This window comes from Ursus americanus, chromosome 1 (assembly GCF_024610735.1).
Source record: "Ursus americanus isolate L20-20 chromosome 1, mUrsAme1.1.p, whole genome shotgun sequence".
Taxonomy (NCBI): domain Eukaryota; kingdom Metazoa; phylum Chordata; class Mammalia; order Carnivora; family Ursidae; genus Ursus; species Ursus americanus.
The window spans coordinates 76,790,858-76,815,130 of record NC_142127.1 but is presented as its reverse complement, the minus strand read 5'-3'; the positions used below and the strand labels follow the sequence as shown (position 1 = coordinate 76,815,130).

The following is a 24,273-nucleotide window of genomic DNA, read 5'->3' as shown; positions in this document are numbered from 1 at the left end:
AGATCACATGCTGAACACTTACCAACCTCCGCCTATGATCACGTTCTCTCTCTGCCTGCTCTCTTGCACATAGCCACCACCCCCATCCAAACCTCTCTCTATAAAACTCTAGCTGTCCATCTTGCAGAAGAGATGTTAAGGCTGAGCCCGCCACCACCCCTGGCTGTGGCACCTAAACGAATTTCTCCCCTTCTTTTTCCAAGCCCTTATCTCTTGAGTTGTTAACTTCTCTTCCAATGAGTTCATCCAAGTTTATTCAGCAATAATGTTGGCAAACCCAGCCAGGGACTATGCTTTTGATTTGCCCAGTCCCCTCGGGATTCCTTGGGACAGAGCAGTTGACCACAGCAGGGCACCAGTGCTCACCCATTCATTTCCAGAGTTAGCAGCTATGACAGATTGATCAGTAACACAAGTGCTCAAAAAGTATTGGTTGAACCAAAGAATCCGTGAATGACTTTATTATAATATGCTAATGATGAGATAGGTGCCTGTACACATCCTGGGACCTGAGACATTTCCTATAAATGATGTATGCTAAGCTGAACCCATACACAGAGGAAGGACCAACGAGACAAAGAATGAAAGAAAGGAGATTCCAGGCATGCTAAAGAGCTTGTGCTTTATCTTGAGGATGATGGAGATTCACTAAGGTATTTAAGGGGGCGATATGAACTCAGATAGACATGTGTGAATGCATATAAACACAAAGAGTTATATACAATATATTCAAAATATCAAGAATGAACCCCCCCCAAAGCCATCAGAACTTCAAGTGTAAAACTAAATCATCAGGACTTAGATTATTAGCAAGCATGTCCTGTCGGCGGATAGCAATGTGTGGTCCGTCACTGTCTTACCTCCCTACACATGGATATGGAAAGAAAGGGATTGGTGCCCTTAGTTAGTTGCCTGATGAGTGAGAAGAGCCAAAAAGAGTTGGAAGAAATGGAGACTTGGCCTGTTAATCATCAGGGAAAACACGGGAAGCGCTGCCTTAGTGCCAGTATCAGCTCTTCAGAGCTGTAGAAAATGAGAGCAGGACAGCTAAACTTGAGTGACGCGCCAATTTTCTCTTGGACACTTAAGTGAAACCCATTAAGATGCCTGCCCCTGAGAAGGCCCCAGGAAGTAGAATTCTCTTTTGTAGTTTTGGTTTTTTTAATAATATTTTTTTATTATATTATGTTAGTCACCATACAGTACATCCCAAGTTTTTGATGTAAAGTTCCATGACTCATTATTTGCATACAACACCCAGTGCACGATGCAATACGTGCCCTCCTTACTACCCATCACCAGCCTATCCCATTCCCCCACCCCCCTCCCCTCTGAAGCCCTCAGTTTGTTTCCCAGAGTCCATAGTCTGTCATGGTTCATTCCCCCTTCTGTTTACCCCCCCTTTCTTCTCCTACCAATCTTCCTTCTTCTTACATTCCATAAATGAGTAAAACCATATGATAATTGTTTATTAGTTTTGTTTACTCTGTTTTTAAAAAATCAGATGTTCTTGGAACTTTCGTTAAGAATTATAGACACCCTGGGGCTCCCGCGGTTCAGTCAGTTAAGGGTCCAACTCTGGGTTTTGGCTCAAGTCATGATCTCAGGGTTATGGGATCAAGACCTACATCCGCCTTTGTACTCAGTGCAGAGTCTGCTGGAGATGGTCTCCCTCTCCCTCTACTCCACTCCTTGCTTGCTCTCACTCTCGCTCTTGCTCTCTTTCTCTCTCTCTCAAATAAATAAAATATTTTTTTTAAAAAGAATAATAAGTTCTGTATCTTGGTATCTCTAAACGATAATGACCAAAAAAACCCTCATCTTCCTTTTTCTCCTATTTTCCTTACATTTTGCTTTATCTCCAAAGAATTCAAAATTTATTAAATAGATTAAATAACAACCATTCAGGGAGACAGGGTTGCTTGTATCATCTGTTTTGTGCATCAAAGTTTTTCTTCGCCAAAAACACAAATTTTCTAATGTTCTGTATTAGGGCTCTAGTATTAAGGTGTTTCCCTTGGGGCGTTCAGAAAGTTCAGAAAGTTCAGAAGAAAAATGCTTTCACTCTCAGTTACCCAAACCAAAGTTCAGACTTGTAAGCTTCCTCTTCGATATAGGGTGTGTTGGAATCTGAACTGGGACACGCAGCCAAGCACCCCACAGTCGAAAGTGCAGGGACAGCCTTTTTTCCTTGTCCGGACACCACCATGAACCAGGAATCCACCAAAAGAGACATGGCCTTTCCCCTGACAAAAAAGAGAGAGACATGACCCAAAAGATTAGGGTCGGGCAGAGATCAAAGCAGCCCTCCTTTTGAGGGCCCCGGCAACTCCCCAGCTGGTCCTTACAGAATATCATCAACCTCTGTGCAAGGGCACAAGGAAAAGAGGTGACGGGGGGCAGGGGATGGAGAGTTCACTTCTTGCAAAGGACATAAAAAGCCGCTGGACAGAATGGCTATCCACCTGTAACAACCTTGCTTGCCCTTAGTCTTTTTGCACCCATATCTTGGCAACCTCAGTGAAAAAAAAAAAATTATAAGTCACCCAAATATTTTTATAAAAGAGTGGACTTAGAGTACTAGAAATACCTTAAACCAAACCAACATAGCAATGAGAAGCCCCACTTCAGCAGTTCCTTATATAAAGACTTGGTTCAATGATCAATTCTGGATAGTCGTTTTTGTCATAGAAGCCTTAACCACACTGAAGAGAATTTTCATGAATGAATTTAAATTATCTATTAATTTCTACTACTTCAATACAAATATTTTCACATGTATGTACCTACTGCAGGCTTAATTATACAAGGAAGAAAATATTTGTATACACAGTTATGGGTTTATTTTTGAAGCTAGCTATAAAAATGTCTTTCTATTTTACAAAATACTAAAGCTAAATGAGGGAATGGCCCACTTAAAGACTATATAATGGTTGTGTCTATAATACACCAAAATTACTATCTATTCCCAATACCCCAAATTTTGGAGACATAAGCAAAGCTGATTATTAAGAATAAACTAGCATAATAAACTAGAATAAATATCATCTGCTTGGTTTCCCCCCCTTTAGAAAGCCATGTGTTTTTGTTTTATCCCTTAACAGTTTGATATTCCCTTGTTATATGTAAAAAATAGAGTTGTTGACAAGACTAATATACTCACATCTAGTTTTTTCAATAGTTTAAACCTCTAAGACAAGATATTTAAAAATGGCCATTGCCATGCCATGTCAAGTGTCTGATCACTCGACATTTTGTCTCTGACTGTGGCCCAAATACGAACTGTGTGAAGCCATGGTTGTCCCCCATAATGGTGAAGGAAAAATACTCTTCTGTATCCTGTATCAAGAAAAGAAGTGCAGGGGCGCCTGGGTGGCACAGCGGTTAAGCGTCTGCCTTCGGCTCAGGGCGTGATCCTGGCGTTACGGGATCGAGCCCCACATCAGCTCCTCCGGTATGAGCCTGCTTCTTCCTCTCCCACTCCCCCTGCTTGTGTTCCCTCTCTCGCTGGCTGTCTCTATCTCTGTCAAATAAATAAATAAAATCTTAAAAAAAAAAAGAAAAGAAAAGAAAAGAAAAGAAGTGCAGTTCCCCCTACTAAAGGCAAACCTCTCCTTATGTGTTCTCAATTCTACTCTTTTTTTTTTTAAGTTTCAGGGTGGAATTTAGTGATTCATCACTTGCATATCACACCCAGTACTCGTTACATCACATGCCCTCCTTCATGCCCATCACCCAGTTACCCCATCCCCCCACCTACTTCCCCTCCAGCAACCCTCAGTCTATTTCCTATAGTTACAAGTCTCTTACAGTTTGCCTCTCTCTCTGTTTTTATCTTATTTTATTTTTCCTTCCCTTCCCTTACGTTCATCTGTTTTGTTTCTTAAATTCCACATATGAGGGGTGCCTGGGTGAATCAGTCATTAAGCGTCTGCCTTCAGCTCAGGTCATGATCCCAGGGTCCTGGGATTGAGCCCCACATTGGGCTCCCTGCTTGGCAGGAGGCCTGCTTCTCCCTCTCCCACTCCCCCTGCTTGTGTTCCCTCTCTCACTGTCTCTCTCTGTGTCAAATAAATAAATAAAATCTTTTTTAAAAAATTTCACATATGAGTGAAATCATATGGTATTTGTCTTTCTCTGACTTATTTCACTTGGCCTAATACATTCTAGTTCCATCCACATCATTGCAAATTGCAAGATTTCATTCTTTTTGATGGCTGAGTAATATTCCGTTGTGTGTGTGTGCGCGTGTGCGTGTGTGTGTGTGTGTATACCACATCTTCTTTATCCATTCATCTGTCTATGGATATCTGGGCTCTTTCCATATTTTGGCAATTGTGGACATTGCTGCTATAAGCATTGGCCTCTGGGAGCTTTTGAGCCATCCTTTATTCCAGCCCCACCCCCACCCCACCCATTTAACTACACAAATGTCCAAATCATATGAATGTCTTTTCTTGACCCTCAGCTACTATGTCATCTCTCTTTTTCTTCTCTTTATCAAATTTCTTGGAATCTACACTCTCTGTCTCCACTTTCTCATTTATCCCAACTCAATCCTTATAATTTGACTTCAAAATCCAGAACCACAGACCAAAACATTCTTTTCTCAAAGACATCAACATGATCAAATCCACTAGCCACTTCTTAGTCCTTGTTTCCATCAAATTTTCTTCCTATCTGAAACTGGAACCTCATTCCATTCTTAGGGTCCTCCTTTGCACTATCCACCAGCTACTCTATCTGACTCTAGTTTCTACTGTATCTGTCTCCTTTGCATGCCCCACTTTCTCTTACTGTCCTCTGAATAACGGCATTATGCATAGATCAGCCCTTGAACTTCTCATCTCCCTGGGCTTTTTTTCCTCCAACAATCTATTCTGGACAAAAGATCCCAAATGTGCCAGTTCTCAGCTCAGATCCGAGTCCACATTTCTCTCTGCTTGCTAGAGATCTCCACCTATATACATTTCAAAGCCAGTATGTCCAAACTGGTTTTAAAGTCCTGTTAAGTCTGTTCTTTCTTCGCAGATACTAGGAGACAAAACTAAGAGTAATCTTCAGTTATCTCCCTTTTCCCAACTCCCACCTTTGATTACTATGTTGTGTATATTCTTATACATTCCCACTCTCACCCATTTCCTTTTGTCTGAACCATTCCAAATGCCACATGTAGATAGTTCCACATATCCAGTCTCTTTCTCTTCCGGCCCCTAAAACATCCCATATACTGCTTCCAAGTAACCCATTAAAATATGGTTCTTATGGGGTCACTCTCCCGAAAAATGAAGCCTGAATGTTTTAACATGCTGTTTCAATTCCCACAAAATGGCCCTGCCTCTTATAACACCTGCTCACGAATCCTCCACTACAATAGTATTGGATGCTTCAACCAGCCGCATAACACTTTGCCATTGTTCATGGCTACTACTTCTGCCTGAAATGTTCTCTACCTCCCAAACCCTCTCCACCTATTAAATCTAAAGAGCATTTCAATTTCTACCTCTTCTATGAAGACTTCGCTATACTCTTAGAATTCTTCCTTTCTTTGTGAGACTTGGAACTCTGTTACGTTAAGGTAAATAAATGTCATTAATAAGCTTATAAGTGTGTGTAGAGATTATATTTTACATCAAACACTACCTTCAGGATACAGAAAATACACAGTCTCTGACTTTGGGAAACTTCCGCTCATAGGGGAGAGACAACACTTGGTATACTACATTGTAACCATGGGCGTGCTTTCTGTACTAGAGAAGCTCATGAAGGCACAGGGAAGGAGCACTTAACCCAGCATGGGCATCAGGATGACTTTCCAGAGAAACAACACCTGACCTGAGCCTTGATAGAAGGATAGTCGCCCAGGCAAAGATGGGCAGGAAGTGTATTTCAGAAATGAGAATAGCGTATAGAAATTCACATGGGACCATGTCTCATTTCAGGGATTTCAGATAAATCAGTTGTCTAGAACTTAAAGTGCACTGGGATGGTAGGACACAAAGGTGAAGAGGTGGACAAGGCCACATGCAAAGAAGCTTGAGGGCCTATAACCGTTGTCTCTTGCCCCAATGGTGCTACATAACAAATCATCCCCAAACTCTGTGGCTTAAAACAGTAGACATTTTTAGTGCTCATAAGTCTATGGGTCAGCAGGTGACTTTCCTAGTCCCAACTTGAGTCACTTACGTGTCTGTAGTCAAAAGCGTGCACTGGGAAGGCACTACAGCTGCTCCTCGCTGAGCATTCTCAAATGTTTAGGAGTTGGGTGGCTGGTTTAATATGGTGTTGGTTCTTCTCCACATGTTTCTCATACATCTCCAGTAGGTTAGCCTGGGCATGTCCTCAAGACAAGGCAGACTTGAAAAAAGAAAATATGCCCAATCATGTAAGACAGCAAGAAGAAACACACACGCTTTGCAAGTCATTGCTTGCCATTGTGTTTGCAAACATTCCATGGGCCAAAGCAAGTCACATGGATGAACCCAGAGTCAGAATGGGAGCTCGCCTCAGGTTCTTTGCCTTCCATTTTCTCCAGCCTGAAATATGGTTGCCATAGATACCTACATGGCTCATCAATCCTCTATTCAAATGTCTCCTTATCCAAAGAACTTCCCTAAATACCCATTTTGAATTAGCACTCATGGCTTCCTTCCCACACAATCATTTTCTATTCCTCTCTAAAATTTATTTTTATTTGGATACTTATTTATCATTTGCCGCTCCCACTAAAATTTAAGAGCAGTGACAGCAGGAACTTACCTGTCTTGTCCAGTTTGATTATCCCCAGAGCCTACACTGTAGACTAGGAATGTGGTAGACCATCAACAAATACTTGAACCATGTAGCTTTGCCCCAGCCACACTGCATGTAGGCATTAAGGACAGGCTACCTCTGAATGAAATTTGTTGGGTTTTATTCATCCTTTCTCTTTCAGCTCCATTTCTCAAAGTTACTCAGGATTTAATTTGGCTATGATACTAAGAAAGTTGAAGAAAATGAATTCTGCATTACTTAAAAGGGACCGACTTTAGGCATTTGCTTTAAGAAAAAGGGGAAGTCTTCCAGGCAAATTCCTAAATTAATGTGCATAAGAATAAAATAAACTTGCCTAATCTCCCTCAAATCACGTGAGTCGTTCTGAACAGGGAGTGACAACACCACAAGCTTCTCGACATGCAGGGCGGGCTCTTGCCAACCTGATCTTTTAATACCAAACAGGCGCCAACTTTTAAGTATGTATATTTTAATGCTGTTTTCCAACATATCCACCTCTAAACCATCAAACTATAAGAATCCATTGAAACTTTTGACTCATTATCCAGGCTTCACCAAGCTACCTCATGTCCAACTCTGTCACTGAAACAAAAAACAACCTAGTATTGTTGCTCGGCAAGGAGAAGGCTAAAGGTCTGCTTTTAGACGCCTGTGCAGGGCCACCCGGGCAAGCACCCTGACGTACATTTCTGTGTCTTTCATTCTGCTCTTTCTTTTACCATGACTTACTTTTCAGCTGTACCAGCAGTATTTTTTAAACAGTGTGCTATGGCATCCCAGCATCTGATCATTTTACCAAATTTTGTAAAACTGATCTTTGCTGCAACTGAGTATGTATACTGTTATAAGGTCTGTCAGGATTCATCTTGCAAAGAGGAAAAGATGTGGCATCGTGGCAGACCAACAACAAAGAAAGGTTGCTTGTTTTCTGAAACATGCAAGCACTTTGTTTCATGAACAAAGTAAGGGCAGCAAACGGCCTTTCTCAGACACAGACAGTGGGGAAGACAAACCCATCAGCCGTGCTCTTGCTGCAGTTACTTCCGTGGACACCAAGAGATATTGCTCCATCCTCCTGGAAAGGGTGGTGTAGTTTCGGTTCTTTGAAGCCCTTCATTTGTGCTGCCAGTACGTCTAGCACTTGAAGGCCTAACAGAGAAGACTGAGAACCTCCACTGTAACCAGAAGCTTTATACTTGTATGGCAGACCCGGGGCATACGTACAGATTCGGGATATTTGTATGGTTGTCTGATTTTGGTTATCTGAGCATACTCCCTCCCACAGAATGTGGAACAAGGGGGAGGCTTAATTTAAGGATGACTCTGCATCCCAGGGGCAATTTTCAGAAATGAGTAGTCGAAGTCAGTTAGACCAACCCTAAATCTGATGTCTCTAGCAGAGGACATTACATAATCTCAGAAGTTCTCCTTACTCTAATTTGTGCTTTGGGATGTAACTATCCCTCAGGGTGCCCAAAATAGGAGACGATGAGAATCAGAGTGCTTAAAATTCCCCACACTGTTCCTCCTCCTTCTGCCTCTCCATCTTCCAACAAAATTGTATTGGCAGCCCTTTTCCCCCCTGAAGGGTGGTATGTGAACCAGATACAATGCTGGGGTCTCTTTTGGAGATGCTTTTGCTTAAGTAAATTTTGTAAGAGAAATAAATAAATGTGAGAGCTTCCCATCTCTGTCAATCATATATATTCACAATAATCGCACTTGCAAAGATCAGAGGTGGTGGGGAGGGAAGGGGGGAGGAGGGGGAGGAGGGGGGAGGAGGGGGAGGAGGGGGGAGGAGGTAATGTCATGAATGGTTCCCCTGCAGCTGGCATTGCTCAGCAACAACTGTTCCTGCAAAACAAAAGATCGCTTCAGAAAACCAGAGACAGACAGAGGCCAACAGAAAGAGATCATTATAATCATATTTTAGAGATCAAACAGCTTGAATTACATTTGCTAGAGCCTATTTAAGTTTCCTGATCGTTTGTATAAACATAACAATTTAAAGTGCCTTCCTATAATCATATGTCAATATAATGACAAACATATATAATAGTATCTCCAGGCATCTAGCATCCAGCAGGTTTCTTCTCTTCGACTTACCTTCCACCCTGTGGTGGATAAAAGATAAAAGATGTTCTAACACAGGGAGGCAGTATAGCACAGTGGTTAAGAACACAGCCTCGGCATCCCATCAGGCTCGAGTCCCAGCTTTGCCTCTTACCCTTGTGTGACCTTGGGCAAGTTTCTTACCCTGTCCAAAGGCTCAATTTCCTCAACTGCTACATGAAGGTTGAAATGTACCGGCTTGTTGGTTGCTGTAGGAATTAAGAGAGATAATGTACCTTCAACACTAAGCACAGTGCCCAGGCCGTACAGAGCACTTAGGAAATGTTTGCATTCATAATCAAGAAATGGATGAATAAACAAATACTTCGTTTTTCCTTTTAGACTTCCCACAGTCTATCCTCATCCCACCGCCAATCTAAGCAAAGAGGAGAGAAGCCTTTGGAAGTACTTGCCGCATGCTTGCCATGTCAGATCCCTAGGGACAGAGACGACTCTAATTGGCTAGACCCAGTGTTGCTATTGGATCAAAGGCCTGCTATGCAGCTGTGCTGCCGCCAGGTCCCCCCCACCCCCTCTGGCGTGTCCCCTGCTGCGGGGCACTACTCCAGTCCCATGGGGGGACTGTCCATGTGGAAGGTGTTATTTGTAAGTACTCAGGTCGCTCTCGTTGGGAAGTAAGGATTACATGACTGTTACATAGAGACATCGTCTCCTGGGGCGAAAGTCCACAATGATAACCAGAGACAAGTGGAGGCGGCAGGGTAGAAATCTTCCGGAAAAAAAAAATCTTTGTCTTTTTTTAGTAGACAAAACTATGAAGTGTTGCTAGCTTTAGATCTTAGCTATTTCCCTAAGATGTTTACGTAAGGGTCTTACTTCACTTCTTCAAAACATCCAGAATGACCACATACCACATAACCAGAAAAAAGACAAGGGAACGTTATTTATGTCTATGTCAACAATGAAATCTGGGAGGAATTTTACAGTTACAGGTTTTCTTTGAGAACCAAAAGGCCTTCTGCACACCGAACTGATTCGACAACCGCTTCGGCCTTGGAAGTGTGTGGTGGCCTTACTCACACCGGCTTAGAGACCACCTGACCGTCTACCCACCTCCGGGAAACAAATCGCGTGCCAAGCCCGGGGGCCGCTTCTCTTGAGATTCTGTGAAAAGAACGTTTTTAAAATGCTTCCTAAACGAATACAGAACGCATCAACATGAAGGTATTCGCCTGTGTCAGACATTAAGAAGTGCTCAATGACAAGAGCCTCGCTGGCCTGAAGCCAGGTGAAGCACTTTGCCCTGATGGAAATGATAATGCGGTCATTGTGTTGTAACAGCCTTTACAAAGTGAAGCGTTTCTGCTAAGTCTTCAACAACAAAAATGAATCAGGATCAGGTTTCCTTAGAGGAAGAGGAAGAAGCTTCTTTGCTTCTATAGAAGAGGATATTTACTTGGTCTCAGGAAGTACGCATTTCGCTCATCTTTGTTAAAACTCTGCCTTTCAAAGAGAGCTACCTTTCACCCAAATTTGAAGTCAGCTTCAGGGCAGAAGATGTTGCGGTCTTTTGCATTTTAGATTTTTTTTTTTTAGAAGTGTACTTGCTGTTGATAACTGGCTTTGTACTCGAGAAATCCAAGCGGAGGGGAGCACTGCTGGAAATAAGCACACTGAGGACACTGCATTTCCCTGAGCCGTCTCCAGCAGCAGGTGCAGAAACCTGACCGGAATTTAGTGAGCAGGCCCACCCGGTGTTCCACATTTTCAAGCCTCCGCTGTAGCGTGAAAAGTAAGTTCAGCCGCAAATGCTCCAGTGTAGTGAAGGCAAACCTGGTGAAACCGGCAGGGGTCCTCGGGCCAAAACCGCGAAAGTAGGTTGTCATTGTAAAGGGTTGGTTGCTAGTTAGGAAAGAACAAAGGTCCACGTAGTTCAACTTGAACGTTATCATTTTAGGGTTTTTTTCCCCCTGGAGATGTATAATGTGGTGCTTTAGGCTAGAGACTGCCCAAAGTTATTTTTTATACTAACAAAATACTCTTGGAGTTATTAATACCGAGCCCAATCCTGTTCTTTCCCTATTTCCATACTCTGAGTGCCTCTTTTGGTTTTAAAAACATAAATTTTTATCAATGGACTTATGTTCCAGGTTGATTTTGTTCGAGTCTCAGACCTAATCCTTGTCCACTTGGAGCTTCTGGTGGTGTCCGGCTGAGAAGCTGATGTGCCCGCTAGAGTGGAGTGGAGGTCAAGAAAGAGCCAACGACTTCTTTTTTTTTTTTTTTTTTTTTTTTTTAGTATATCTGTACCTTTGAGGAAATAATAATAGCTATAGCCCCTTTTTATCAAGTGTGACCCGAGGCACCTTGCTAAAGGCTTTAAAGTATGACCTCCTTTAATCTGTACGACACTTTTTGAAGTAGAACCTATTACCTCCATTTTACAGAGAAGAAAATTAGGATTCAGAGGAGTTAAGCAATTTGCCCAGCATCCCAGAGCTCATAAATCAGAGAGCCAAGAGTTAAACGAGGCTGATTTTAACATTCATTACACAATGTGGCCTCCCAAGCCCCAAGTCTATTTGCCTTGGGCAAATATTACACTAATATTTCAAAACCCAAGGAAAAAGAGGGAGGCAGAAGTTGCTAAACGAGGGAGCAAATGGAAAATTCTGTGGCTGTTTATTCACCCACAAAGTTTCATGAGGGACAGACACACTTTATAATATCCTTGCAGGGGTGGTGGTACAGTTCCTGCCCTCAGGGAGCTAACATTTTAATTGGGAAAACACCTAAGAATAAAAGTCAAAATCAAATAAGTGCTTCCATAGAGGTATACACAAAGCATTGTAAGAACACGGAAGAAGAAGGGTTTTTTTTTTTTCCTGATGGCTTGGCAAACAGTTGGAAAGATTTGTTTTGCCTACTAATCATTAACAGCACATGTCTCAATCTAGTCATTAAGAACATTTGACATTTGTTTGCCAAAAGTAATGAATATGAATTTTGAATATTTGAAGACTTCCAAGTCAGTGAACTGAAAAATCTGCTTCTATATTCTCAAATGTTGTTGCAGCAATAAAAATTGGTAAAATTTAAAAAGAACATTTTTTGGAAAGCAAACTGGTGACACGGACCAGACTTTTAGGAATTTATCTACTTTTCTGAGAAGTTCTTGAGTTAAAGAAACAGACACAAGAACATTGCTTATACCAATCAACTGGAAACAACCCAGTGTCCATTAACTAGGGATTAGTTAAATTCTGATATATCCATTTGATGGGCTACTATGAACCTGTTAAAAAGAATTCAATACTCATTTAAGGAAAGAAAATCTCCATGACAGATTGTTGAGTAAAACACAAAGTATACAAGTGTATGATGTCATTTATATAAATACACACACACATACACACACAGAGATGGATAAAATAAATACATAGAGAGATATCAGGAGAAATGTTAACATTTTTTGGGTGCCAAGATGACTTCATTTTTTAAATACTTTTCTGTATTGCTTGGATTTTCTGAATCAACCCATTATTTTTGTAATCAGAAAAGAAGAACAAGAAAACTATTTTATTTGGGGAAGTGGGAAATGTATTTCCTTCTAGACTTTCATATCATAAAATGATATATTCCAGAGGTAATACTCCAAAATATATTTCTATTGAAGTAGTTGTAACTCACCTTGAACAAAACCTGTCCTCTGTCAGATCATAGATTTGAATTGCTTTGTGCAGTTGGCATCATCAGAAAACCATAACCATGTGGTTGGACTTGGCTGTCTTGTCCTTCGAGGCTGAGAAGCAGTCAAAAATAGCAAAAGATTCTAATTAGCATATTATGTATATTCTAGCAGGGAATACACAGGCCTATGCCTTTCATTCATGTCAACACTAACTTTGAGGGCCTTTCTAAGGTGATTCCACTCACTGTAACCAAGCTTCATGCCAATGAGCCCAAATAGCTGAAAGAAATAAGTGTACCTTTCTTTTTTTTTCTTTCTTTACTTTTGTTTCTATGTTTATAAACTAAATGACTAGAGGGTCCAAAAGCCATTTTCAACTTTGCTTGCATTATAACACACACCTCCAAAACCAAATCAACTAAGGAAGCAGGCATTACAAATTCATTTAATCAATGCTATAAAAAAATGATACCATTTCCTTTAGGTTATATGAGTCAGATTACTGTGATGAAAGTAACCAATTTGCACAAAGGTCCCTGAGCTGGTGTTTCCTCCTGTAAAAAAAATTAGACCTCTTCGTGGCTAACAATCTAAGATTCTATTATTTACAATTCTAGCAAATGTCCTCTTGAGGATTTAAAAAGTTTTATGGTTCTCAATAGATAATAACATTTCAGAATAGAGTTTATTCCAGTCATGGGAGTGAACTGATTGTATGAGGAGTATGTGTTCTTGCTGACTCCGTCATCGCTAAAAGAGCACAACTACCAATCTCTAAAACATGGTTGAGTGGATTTGATGTAAAGAACCTCATGCCAAGAGCTGAGACATAATAAAACATATATAACTCGGTAATGACAAATGCAAGAAAATTATCAAGAGGAGAACGAAGAGAAAAAAGTATAAGTGTTTTTATTAATGAAAATTATAGAAAAAAGAAGATCTTAAAAAGTCTAATGAATTAAACTGAGGGGAAATAGCCAGAAAAGAGAGAGCTAGTCTCTATAACCAAAATGATATAGAGATTTAAGCAATTTATGCTTTTAAATGAGTTTTCCTAAATTGTCCCAGGTCCTCTCCTTTGTCATTTAAACTTTCTTACCATCTTTAAATAAATGATATATCATCCACAAGTTCCAAAACGAGGAAAATCCCTAACTCTCAGACACATTTCTGAGGTTAAAAACCAAATCATCTTCTACAAAAGCATATAATTTCCAAGTTTTCCCAGGGCTAAAATGAAAAGAAAGTTCTCAGACTCTCAAGTAGTTTAGTTTACCCTTTCATAAATGTTAAATGTTTGCATCTTTGACGGTAGGAAACTTCTAGTACTTTCTTCATCGGTAAATCCTCACCTCACACCTTTTCTTATAGGATATAAAATGGAATAACTTTGTTAAACACTCTGAAAATCAAACGGAAAGAAAGTAAGTTGCTGCTCAAAAGACTCAGTGGGCCGGATCAACAGATCTGCCACTCACGCAGAGCTTAAGTTCGGGCAACGCACTCAGCTTCTGAGCTCTACCTTCTTCAGTTTAACAGCCTCTCCCGAACGAGGTGCCTTCAGAACTTGAGTCCTAATGATCTCAGTTCAAATCCTGACTCTGCTACTTGCCAAGTGCATGTGAACTTGGGCACTTTACTTACCTTTTTTGAGCCTGATTCCCCATCTCTGAAAGTAGAATAAGAGTACCCACTTCACAGAGTACTTGTTGCTAATTAAACGAGAAATTACATAACATGCTTAGAAGACAGAAGGTACTTAATAAATGTTAGCTCCTTTTTTTTCCCAACTCTCTTTTTCTACACTCCCCTTACTTCTTTAGAAATATAATTTAATATTGGGGTGCATGTGCCCCTTCTTTTCACTACGTCTGTAGAAATAAATCAAGCAGAGAAACACAATTATCATATGGTTTCACTTATCTGTGGAACATAAGGAATAGCATTAGGAGAAGGAAGGGAAAAATGAAGGGGAGGAAATCAGAGGGGGAGCATGAGAGACTATGGACTCCAGGAACAAACTGAGTGTTTCAGAGGGGACGGGACAGGGGGGATGGGTTAGCACTGTGATGGGTATTAAGGAGGGCACGTACTGCAAGGAGCACTGGGTGTTATATGCAAACAATGAATCATGGAACACTACATCAAAAACTAATGAAGTACTGTATGGTGACTAACATAACATAATAAAATAAATAAATAAATTTTTAAATAATATATAATTTAATACTTGATAATATTTTTAAAGTATAAGGACTTTAATCACTTTTTTTAAACTTTGCTATTGAGGTTTAATTTACATACAATAAAGTATGTGAAGTCTTCAAGCAAGACAATTGTTATATGTATACACACCCATGTAATCACCACTCAGAGCCAGAAGTAGAATATTTACAGCTCCCAGAACGTTCCCACATGCCACCTCCAATCAGTACCCCTCCCCTCCACAAGGAACTGTTATTCCGACTTTCACCATGATCGCTAATCTTAAATATTTCTAAATGATAGCAAAAATCAATGACGGTATAGCCATACCAAGGAATAAAAAAGCAGTACTTAAAATGAGGGAAGTAGATCATATATACTGACATGGAAAGATGCCAAAACATAATTGTTCTATATTTCTGATGTAATTCAAAATTAATAACAGAAATGATAGAAAGAATGGTAGATGGAAAGGAGAAGAGAAATATGTCGAGCAAAGCTATGTTGAGTTTTTGAAATCCTCACTTAGTAGCAGAGGAGGCATCCAAACTGAAGCAGGCCGCCAGTCACCCAAATTGGAAGATAGCAGGAAGCATTGACAGACCACATGTTGACTAAAGCAAATGTGCTCCTCTCCCTCTAACTTGGACACCACCACATCCTGAGCTGAAATGGCTTGTGGAGCCCCACTTTCTCCAACCCCATCCTAAGAGGATAAATGGAAGGCAGAGAACCCTTCATTATAGTCTCACCGTGCAACGATATGGACACCAGCACTGGGGTTCATCAAACTCTCCCTGAAAGTCACAGGCAAATGAGATTTGGTAACTAGATGTAGCCTCAAAGAGTGTTTTAGTTGGTGTTGGCCAAAACCAGTCTAATGGGACAAGGCTTTGTCTCAGAAAATCCTGAACCTATCTAATTTGTGTCTATACCCTCAGACTAACTTTTTGTTAGTAACTGGAAACAACTAAATGATTTCAGGCAAGGAGTACCTGGTTTGTTTTCAAAATAATGGAAAAGCTTGTATTTGAATACTACCTTCATTCTTCCTTTGCATGTAAATGGGAGTGGGTGGACAGAGCCACGATTGTACAGTAATCCTTGGTTATCCCCTGATTGCCAGGAAGAGCCTCCAGAGCCTCCGTGTTAATAATTCTCTAGCCCAAAACCTTCTGAAGTGCAATGCAAGCTTCTTTCTTCTTGTCCTGTTATTTGTGGAGATGGGAAACAACCAATGTCTTTCTTATAATGACCTGTCAAATCTGTTAGACCTTTATTCTCTAAACTAAATAACCCCACAGCTCTCTGGCCTTTCCTCTTAGCCCTTATTTTCCAAGCCTTAATTACATTTTTGCTCTTCTCTGGAGTTCTGCCAGTTCCCTACATCCTCCTTCAAGGGGAGACACAAAGCAGCCACAGTGGGGGTCAGACCCGTGCTGGGAAGAGCTGGCAGGCCATTTCCTGCCTTTTGCCTTTCATGCATCTCACCATCTTATTGGCTTTATAAAGAAGCTGCATTTATTTAACTAATTCTATCAGGGCTGCCATACTGAGGTGAAGTCCACCTTTCCCCATCTGGCATGGTAGCATTTTGATTTTGTCCTGTAAACTTTTTGCACTTACCCATTTGAACTTTGTCTAATTCTAAATATCTTACCCAATGAATTGCCCAGGTCACTTTACTTTTGATCCCTACTTTTTCCACTTCTTCACAAAACATTTTGCAAATGCTGAAAGTGCCTTCCCAGCAGCTAAGGGACTGATCGAGATCTACTGAGATTTTCTCTATCTCCCTCACACCAGCCCCAGGCAAATGCTGACACTCCGGTGATAATAACCACCCTTCCCTGAGAGATTATGCTAGGAAATCTTACATACATTATTTGCTCACGACAGCCATATGAAGCAGATCATATTACCCCCATTTTATGGAAGAGGAACCTGAGTTAGGTATGCATCATGTAGCTTGTTATGGTCACAGAGCAGGTGCTGGATTCAAACCTGGGTCTCTCTGACTGCAGTGTGGGCTGTGCACGAGGCCAGGAAATCGGTGCTCATTGGCATTTGGGTATAACCCACTTGGCAAATGTAACTCCATTTGTAAAGGGTATGTATGCTTTATCCCCCAAGTCGACAACAATCATGGGTGCCTGAGAAACTTAGGAAAAGGAAAAAGGATGAAAGTCAAAGACAAGGCAAGACAGACAGAGGGAAAGAAAAGGGCATGGTTGACGGTCATCAGAATCTGTTTCGGGTGACCCGCGGTGAGACTTTCAAGTGCCCTATTCTTTCTGATCATAAAAGCAATAATGTGAGACAGAAACAAACTGTTTAATGGTCCTGACAGAGTGTAGCACAGCTCCTACATTGCCCTGGACACTAACAAAGAATTACCCAACTGTGACCAGGAGTCATCGGGCCAGAGACAAGAGTCCCTAATGAGACACCTGTGCTTAATCGGCTGTTTCAACTATTAATTTACTACTAACTATTTGGTGAACTAAACATTATTTGTCCTGTTAAGTCTGTTACTGCTTTATGAAGAAAACTAATGTTATGAAAATAGAATAAAAATGTTAGGGGAAAACTCAAAAATCACGTTTGTCTGTCCCAGTGTGGCTGTAGAGGCGTATAAGCACCTAGAAAGAGGATTGCACAGAACGGTGGCCTGAGCCAGTATGGGGAAGGGGGAAGGAGGGGCTCTTTCAAACAATACCACCCAGGGGGTGCCTGGCTGGCTCAGTCCTTAGAGGGTAGAGCGCAGAACGTGCGGTCTTGATCTCAGGGTCAGGAGCTTGAGCCCCACGTTGGGTATAGAGCCTACTTAAAAATAAATGAATAAAGTACGTTTCTAAAAAATACCACCCAAATTATAAAACATTTGCATATTGTATGGTTTTCAAATTTTTTAAAACATAGTTGTTAATATGTCTTCTGCCCAAAACCCATTTTAAGGAATTTTATTGTTTAAATAGAAAAAAGTCTCAGTCGTACGGGCAAAATACTCTTTAAAATGCTGTAGAATAAAGTAAAATTTAATAAGAAATGTGGATTTGGGGAAAGTTGGCTCTTAAAAATTGATTTCACAGAATCAATTTTTAAAGCTCCGAAGCAGAAATAGAATTCTTAGTTTTCGATCGATGTCAATGCTACAAACCCAATATCGTTAGGAAGAGTGACCCAAATGTTAAACTTTTCCTCAAGGATTTGATGAACTTTCTCTGCTGTTAAAAAATAAATGTCCTACTTTTTATTACCAATTCTGACTAAAGCTGGACCCATACTATATCAAATAAGAATAATTTTGAAATTTTCAAACTTGTTTCATGAGTTTTCTAATAACTTTACCCTTACATATCTCAGTAACTTATTTTTATAGGAAACCAACAAGTTTGTCGATGCATCTTTAAATGTTGACATTAGAGAAACTCTCTTTACAGCCACTCAGATTTAGATGTTTATCTTATGGAATAAAGACGTGTGACTTTCTGAACAAAATGTTTTCCAGATTTCTCAATAGTCCTCCTAAGCCTGCTTGCCTCTGTAATCTGCTGGAATAGACCAATACCTGCCTGGTCAAAGTTTCAACTTAAAAATTTACTCAACAGGTAATCGATAGGGGGAACTGCTGACGCGGTTAAACGGAGCTAGGTAGGCCTGACCAGAGGGCATCCTGCAGAAACAATAAACAACTTATTCTTGATATCATTCCGCACAGAGAACCCAACATCGCAGTAGAAACTACATCGTATGGATTTAATAATACTGTGCAAGTCCTCAGTCGGTGTTTGTTGAAATCGATGTCAAATCAAACACGTGTAAGTTCCTCCATTGTGTGATATGATGACAATCATGTGTAAATAGTTTAGGTCTACAATTTAGCATTGTCTGTTTTTCTACAACAGAATTTCTTTAATGCTGTAGTGTTTATTATTAGATAGTATTTTTTAAAATAATGCTATATGAATCTAGAGCTCTAGACAAAATTCATGTTCTCAGAGTTAATGGCTATCTTTATATAGGAAAGTTTGATAATGAGAAAAATACACATAAATTGTTCTTCATAGTTTATATGGAATTACCTTAATTTAAACATGATGTAATTAGGCCACCTTCTGGTTGACTCTGCATCAGGCTTTTGATTTGTAAGAGTAGTGTTAGAAGAAACTTCAATGGCAGACCTCTACTCTCGGTTTTGTTCTTACAAGGCTGCATTGGCCTGGAACATCTGCAGGCTCAAAATGTTTGGAGATCTTTCACAGTAGCTTTGAGAAAAACATGTAGTCAGTTTGAGTTCACAAGAGATTTTTCTCATCTGATGGTGACTGAAGGATGCCAGTAAAACACCAAAAATTTAGCAAGTAAGTTCCAAAACTCCCATTTTGGAAGTAAATGCGTCCTATAACCACTGACCCAAGGTCAAGGAGGATAGACAGGTAACATCGTTAACATCTAACGGAGAGCAACAGGGCAGGAAGATCTGAATTTCTTTCCTTCTGCTACAATATGATGACCATCCCATGACTACTCATCATATTTGGGTAGTATTTGTGGCTTATCTTCACCTTCATTGCTCACAAGCCTCCTTTGAAATCAGTGCAGCACTGGCAAGTGTTCAGAGTGTCTCAAAGTCAACAACTGGGCAGGCATGCGGTCTGAGGTAGAGTTCTGTGTACAAACATAATAGACAATGAGGCAGAGTCATACCAATGGTCCCAGATTGGGTCCCAGTCTTGCCACAATGGCAGGGGAAGGCCAGGGACCAAGAAACTCACCTAGCAATTGCTGAAAGGCAGTGTAGAGCATGGTCGAGGCTGACGGCTTGCAGCCAGAGCACCTGGGTTTGTATCCGAGCTCTGGCACTTCCTAACCAAGTAACACTCAACAACTTTCTTTATTGCTCTGAGACTCCGTTTCCCTGTCTAAAAAAGAGTGATATTTAATGGCACCCATCTCAAAGTGTTGTTGCAAATATTAATGCTATAAGGCGCTTACAAAGCAGTTGGCACATGGAGAGCGCACAGTTAATGTTCGCTATTCATCCTCATAACTCAGTATTCCATTGTCACTACAAGTCTCTAGATAGTTTAATGCTTGGATTTATTATCCTTAATTTCCAAGCCTATAGTCTCTCCCTCCTCTGAACCACCTTGGAATGTCTTCCAAGTTAAGCTTTCCAAAAAGTCTCTTCCACATTTCACTTCTCTGTTCAAAAACTTTCAAGGGCTCCCTACATCTAGGAAAATGTCTGACCTTCTCAGCCCAGGTAGCAAAACTGCCTATAGCCGGCTCCAATCTACTTTTCCAACCTTCGACTCCTGCTCCACTGACGGCCCTCTTCTTTGTATCACCCATCTGATACGTATTTCTACTTCCCTTTTCATATACAACTACTAGAGGCACACCAGGCGGTTAGTAACTATTTGCTGGTGATACTTTTGCTCTGGCTTGCTGGGGTAGGGATGTTTATGTGTAACTAGAGCAGAGGGTCCTGAAGGCTGTGGTCTAACCGGCATAAAGGTATACAAGGAAACTCCGGCCCGACCACAGTGGATCCTGGGAAACTCCGCAGTACTAAAGGGTAAGCTAAGGCCAGCAGCACGGAGCTACAATACTGTTTAGCCTCGGATGTGCTCAAGGAATATATACCATATATTAAAGCTATTTTAAGCTAATCTCCCTAATGAGGAGTTTAGAGAGAAATTCTCAGGTGAGAGGTCAAAAAATAAGGTTCTAGAGAGCTAGAGGATTTTAAAAACCATAACTATGTCCCTGGCTCAGTATTATTATCCCAACTGTAAATCTTACTCTTTCAGGCTTTCCCCCATAGGGGCACCCACTTTAGGAGGAATTTACTTTGATTTATTTATACAAAACAACAAAGTAATCTCTCCTTCTAATCAACAAAAACTTCCAGCCCTATTCACAAAACTGACTTACAACTCCCTGTTAGGATGGCTTGCTTCCTTTGCAGTGCCACTGGGGTTTGGACATAGTAGAGAGCAAGTGTGCCTGGGATTAAGGCGCAGTACGCTGATAACCCCTGAGGTTGGACTGGGCAACGGAGGAGGGTTCTCAGGGTTTATTTCCAGCTACTCATTGAGGAAGTGAAGGGCAGCCCCCCCCCAACACCCTGACAACTTCCAAGATGGACATCTTCCTTCCAAAGACATGTCCTTCATTTCATGACAATAGAAAAAGGACAAAAAAAAAAAAAAAGAATTTTACATAATCTTAGATCATGACAGAGAGTTTGGGCAATAGCTTTCCCTCATATAAAGTGGATTTACAAGATACTTTTTTTTTAAGATTTTATTTATTTATTTGACAGAGAGTACAAGCAGGGGGAGCAGCAGAGGGAGAGGGAGAAGCAGGCTCCCCACTGAGCAGGGAGCCCAACGTGGGGCTTGATCCCAGAACCCCGGGATCTCGACCAAGGCAGCTGCTTAACCAACTGAGCCACCCAGGCACCCCTACAAGACACTTTTAACAAATAAACACAGCCAAAAAATTCAGACCCTCAGTGTTGAGCTCTCACTAGATAGGAGTCACAAATTGGTGGCCCTTATGCACAATACAGTTCACAGGTATGTTTGTTTAGTCAGCATGCTATTTTTTTTATTTTTAATTTCTTTAAAATCCTTTATACCAGATACGTGTTTTGCAGTTCAACACAGCCCCTGCCATTCCCTGTGGTCTTATACTCTCTAACGTTTATATTTTCCACTAGTCCCTGCCTAGAGGCATTTGAGTTTGCAATTCCTACTGGAGTCTGCCTCTTTGATAAGCCTCTTATGGACGGCCTTAGGTGATATATCCAGCACATGGCCCTCAAACATACCTTCATTTCCCTTCTACCTCTATGCCCCATTCTCTTCAAGGCTCTGTCAACTTTATACTTGGTTCCTCTTCTGAGCAATCCACTGCAGAGGTCCCTGGAGGTTCCTTCACACTCCTCCACTCTCACTTTATCCACAGGGCTTAGCTAGGCAGATGGGGCTTCGAGAAGTCAGTCCCTGTTTCGTGGTGAAAATCCCCGCCTTGAATGTGCCATCAATCTTGCTTCTGGCTTCATAATATCCTTAGGATAAGAAATTACCTTCTGTAAAAGGACATGGAGAGGATGGTAAACTGGAATCTTGTTTACAATGTTCAGCCTGTCCTGAAACCTCTCTCGGACCACCTGCCTTGTCTGGCCACTAAGAAAGTGAAGCAGGCTTTGTTGCTTTGGGTTTCATCAGAACATTTCATCTTAAGTGAAATGTACGGCATTCCATTTCTTGGCCATGAAAGAGGATAAAGGACAGAGTCAGCCTTTGACATAAACAGGACTCATCCAGTAAGTAGCCAGAGGGAAATGTTGGCAACATGTAATTAGCCAGCTGGTCATCCTCTATTTAAATCCACCCTCTTCACTAAGTGCCAAGTTTTGAAGAATTAACTATTTTTGCATACCAGGCATAGTTCAAAACCAGATTTTTAAAAATATGTTTTCATGGTGCCCCCTTTCTGCTTAACCAGTGTCACGTACAAACTAGGGGTCAAGTAAGTTAATACCTTAAGTAAAAGGGTGCCGAAACTTTTGGTTGGAGCCCATTGTGAAGTCAGTATAAACTTCTCTTGAACTCTTGCTCAAGAAGAAAACTTCTTGAGTCTCAATTATCTGTGAGGCCAGAATGCTCAGATCCAGTCCAGCTCCTTCAGTAGGACAAATATTTCCTTTTTTCCTGGGTTACAAAAGATAGGCTTGGTTATCGAAACAGACTCAAAACATGCATGAAGTAACTGAAAACTGTCACGCGTGACAAGGCACGGTTCTCAACATTTTTTCTTTTTCCTTTTTTTTTCCAAACCCCAGTCTCCTGTTCAGGAGGCAGGGAAGTGAACAGTCTTTTCTGAAATTCTGATAGACTTACACCCCGGGTTTCTTCCTTGTTTGGGTTCAGCTTGGCATGCCACCTCCTCTTTGTCTTTCTCCTCGACTTGTTATATGTTTACTTCAACTATACTAAACTCAAAGGTCCTCATCCAAGTAAGAGCATTTTAACTCATCGATTTTTCCTTTCACTTTCTGATATTCAAGACTAAAAAATTCTGAAGTTTGGATATTCTTGGACAATAAATATGTAGTAAGAAATAACAGACATAAGGGTTAAGGTCTCTTATCATGGAAATGTTAAGATTCTGACCTACATCCTTCTCAGGTTAAATAGCAAACAGTTCATATGAGATTTCAGGAAAAAAATGACTCTCACAAAGGAATAGCTTATGGGAACCTGTCCACATTGGGGTATTCATTTACTGAGATAATTTCCAATTTTGTTATTATAAATGCTCTTTACAATGAATAATAAACATTTTAAAAATTCTAGTCCAAAGAGAAATGACAGTATGTCTTCTTTTGCTCTTCAAACCCCAGTCCTCTTCATTGCACATAAAATTTACCATACAGCCACTTACAAGAATTTAATCTCTGCCAAATATGCTACCAATTTATGGGCTTTATTTGTCAGAAAATGCACGATTAGGACAATGGCAGAGTAGAGTTCGGTGTGTTTCCCACAGATGCTGTTATGATACTTAGAGCCAACACATTGTTGTTCCTTTCACAACTCAGAAGAGAAAAATGCTCGACGTTTTTTCTTACCTACTTCATTTGATGTCCAAACTCCTCATGTACATCTGGGGCCAGAGGCCAAGTAGTTGCCATGAGCCAAGGACCATCAGACGTCCTGTGAGAAACAGCCTAGGACAAGATGGAAGTAGCCTTTGGCAAATTGTTCTTCTCCCTCAGGAGCTCCAAATTCCTGTCTCCCCATGCCTGGCTACATGGCCCGATTTCTGAGACTCAGTTTCTTCCTTTCTTGTTTTTAACACCCACCTGCTTGGTTCTCCATTTCCTGCCCAGTTGTGCTTTCTGGATCACAGACTGACTTGGCCCCCTGCTCCTGGCTACCAAGGGCTAGTGGCATCTCCGGTGTCCTCTCTGCCTGACCATTATCTTATTCTGGCTGCATCCACTGGTTCTCCGTAACTTCTGTTATGGGTTGAATCATGTCCCCCCAAAAAGATATGTTCAAGTCCCAACCCCAGTATCTATGAATGTGACTTATTTGGAAATAGGGTCTTTGTGAATGTAATCAAGTTAAGATGAGGTCACACCGAATTAAGGTCCTACTGAATTCAGTCTGACTGGTCTCCTCATAAGAAGAGGGAAATGTGAACATAGGGACACAGGACACAGAGGACACACACAGAGATGGAGAACACCATGCAAAGACAGAAGCAGAGATCGGATCATACAGCTGCAAGTCAAAACACCGCCCAGCATGGCCAGCAAACACCAGAGGCTATGAGAGAGCATGGAACAGACCCTCCCTAAAGGGCCTCGGGAAGGAATCAACTTTATTAACACCTTGATTTCAAACTTCCAGCTTCCAGAACTGTGAGAAAATTCATTTCTGTTGTTTTAAGCCACCCAGCCACACTGTGCTTGGTCATGACAGCCCGAGGGAGCCAATACA

General features: G+C 41.0%; 2 long non-coding RNA genes across 2 annotated transcripts; both read right to left on the bottom strand.

Moving 5' to 3' along the window:
* Positions 1–1,374: 1,374 nt before the first annotated feature.
* LOC123798041 (uncharacterized) lies at positions 1,375–9,173 on the bottom strand. Its single transcript, XR_006781163.2, has 3 exons — positions 9,031–9,173; positions 6,187–6,357; positions 1,375–2,246 (listed from the first exon to the last, which is right to left on the bottom strand). It is a non-coding gene; the product is annotated as an uncharacterized LOC123798041 (long non-coding RNA).
* An 11,946-nt stretch (positions 9,174–21,119) lies between these two features.
* On the bottom strand, positions 21,120–23,587 carry LOC148110799 (uncharacterized). Its single transcript, XR_015726235.1, has 3 exons — positions 23,397–23,587; positions 22,307–22,476; positions 21,120–21,851 (listed from the first exon to the last, which is right to left on the bottom strand). It is a non-coding gene; the product is annotated as an uncharacterized LOC148110799 (long non-coding RNA).
* Between the last annotated feature and the right edge of the window lie 686 nt (positions 23,588–24,273).